Consider the following 2,521-nt stretch of genomic DNA (forward strand, 5'->3'; position numbering starts at 1 on the left):
TCGATGCTTCAATTCTACGCTTATTTTTACATTTAGCTCGAAGGGTCTTCTGCATCCTCTCAGTTGCATAGCACCAACAATCTTGCACGGGCCCACCCAATCTTGCCTTGGTCGGTAGATGTAAAATCAAATGCTGCATTGGATTAAAGAAGCCCGGTGGAAAGATCTTCTCGAACTTGCACAACAACTCCGGTGCAAACTCCTCCATGTCTTCTACCACGCCAGGCGACAATTCATTGGCACAAAGAAAACGGAATAAATAGATCAGCTCCGCCAGTACTAGCCATTCATCCTCAGGAATAAAGCCACGTAACATCACCGGCATTACCTGCTCTAGCCATATGTGCCAATCATGACTCTTGCGACCAAAGATTTTTAATTTTTCAAGACTCGCTCCCCTCTTTAGATTTGCTGCATACCCATCGGGGAACATCAAGTGCATTTTGACCCACAAGATAATTTCCCTCATAGCTGGCCTTCCAAGATTGAACTAGGCCTTTGGCTTCAACAACTTCTGCTTTCCTTTGCCTTCTCGCATGTTTTGTAACGGTCTATGACATTGTGTCTCTTGATCGACTCTAGCCTTAGTATTATCCTTTGTCTTCCCATCTATGTCAAACAATGTACCAAAAATAGCCTCTCCGATATTCTTTTCAGTGTGAATCATGTCGATATTGTGTGGAAGAAGGAGGTCTTTGAAGTAAGGCAGATCCCAGAAGCATGGCTTGTGAGTCTAGACGTGTTTTGAATTATACCCCTTGAAATAGCCTGGACGCTCTGGATCAGGCTCGAGGGCATTTAACTGATCCAGGATCTGTTGGCCTGTCAACGCAGGTGGTGCCAAGTTTTTGACAACTTTACCTTTGGTAAAGTTCTGCTTGTCTTTTCTGAACTGATGGTCGGGATCGAGGAGCTATCTATGCAAGTCAAAGCAAGAATACTTCCGACCCTCCTGCAACCAATAAAACTGAAGAGCTGCCTTGCATTGGGGGCACGGGAACCTTCCATGCACACACCATCCACATAATAGTGCATACGCCGGCAAGTCATACATAGAGTACATGTACCACACATGCATTTTGAAGTTTTGTTTTCTAGCGGCATCGTATGTCTTGACCCCATTATCCCATGCGTCTTCCAATTCATCCTTAAGCGGCTGCTGGTACACATTCATATTCTTCCTCGGATAATTGGGCCCTGGAATTATCAATGTCAGAAATATGTTCTTTCTTTGCATAATCTGTCCCGGGGGGGGGGGGAGATTGAGTGGAATGAAAAATACAGGCCAACAACTATATTTGGTTGCCGTCATGCCGAAGGGGTTAAAACCATCCGTGGTGATGCAGACTCGAGGATTCCTTGGATCTGCCGCTTTATCCTGATGCAATCCCTCAAAATGTTTCCACGCTTCCCAATCCGATGTGTGTACCACCATCTTATTCCCATCCGCATCTAGTTCGGTTCTTTTGCCCAATTTGTGTCGTGTCATCTGTCTGGCTGTCTCTTCGACCATGACAAGACGTTGAAGTCTTGGTACGATTGGCATATACCGAAGAACACTAACTGCAATTTTGGTCTGCCTCTTCTCACCCATACCGTTGTCTACCACAAGATACATGCAAGACTCGCAATTGGGACAATAGTCCAAGTGTGCATACTCCTTCCCTAATAAGACGCATCCTTTCTCACATGCATCTATCTTCTCATAGGGCATCTTAAGTACACGAAGTATTTTTTCCGACTGGTACAGGTTTGCAGGCATGACATGGTCTTTCGGTAGGAAGCGTCCAAATAGTGTCATCATCGTGTCGTAGCATTCTCTTCCCAAGTTGAACTGAGCCTTCAGAGCCATTACTTGTGCAATTGCATCCAGCTGACAAAGCTCAGTGTGCTCATGGAGAGGACGTTTTGAAGACTCCAACATTTCATAGAAGGCCTTTGCAGATTCCTCCATCACATCTTCCAAATCCCGAGCATCATCAATGTCTTGCACCATGTCTTCGATCCCGGTACCATGCTCGTCCGTGCGACGACGGACCACCTCATCTCTTGTGCGTTGTATAGACTCACCATGAAATGTCCACACCGTATAATTAGGCTTAAAACTCGTCCTCTGCAGGTGTTTAATCAATACAGCCTCTGTCGTCTTTTTATAGTTGTCGCATCCAGGACAGGGGCAATAGTTTCTTTCCTGGCCATTTGCGAATGCGGTTTTCACAAATTCCTTTGTTTTTACAATCCATTCTTTCGTCATCTCTTTCTCACTAGGGTGACCGGTATACATCCACGCACGATCACTCATCTCGCCTAGCTACTAAAGACAGAAGAAATATATTTCTATATAATTTAGCATTTATATTCATTGGTTAATCAGGTTCGCCATTTTTATTACGTCCAGGCAACCTACATGCTAATAGGTAAAGATAGGTCCTAATCCCACCTGAGTATGTGTAGAATGGGTCCGTTTTCCCATGCTCTGCTCCGGATCCAACACAATATTTCGGCAGCACCTCCCCGCTGT

This window comes from Hordeum vulgare, chromosome 4H (assembly GCF_904849725.1).
Source record: "Hordeum vulgare subsp. vulgare chromosome 4H, MorexV3_pseudomolecules_assembly, whole genome shotgun sequence".
Classification (NCBI taxonomy): Eukaryota; Viridiplantae; Streptophyta; class Magnoliopsida; order Poales; family Poaceae; genus Hordeum; species Hordeum vulgare.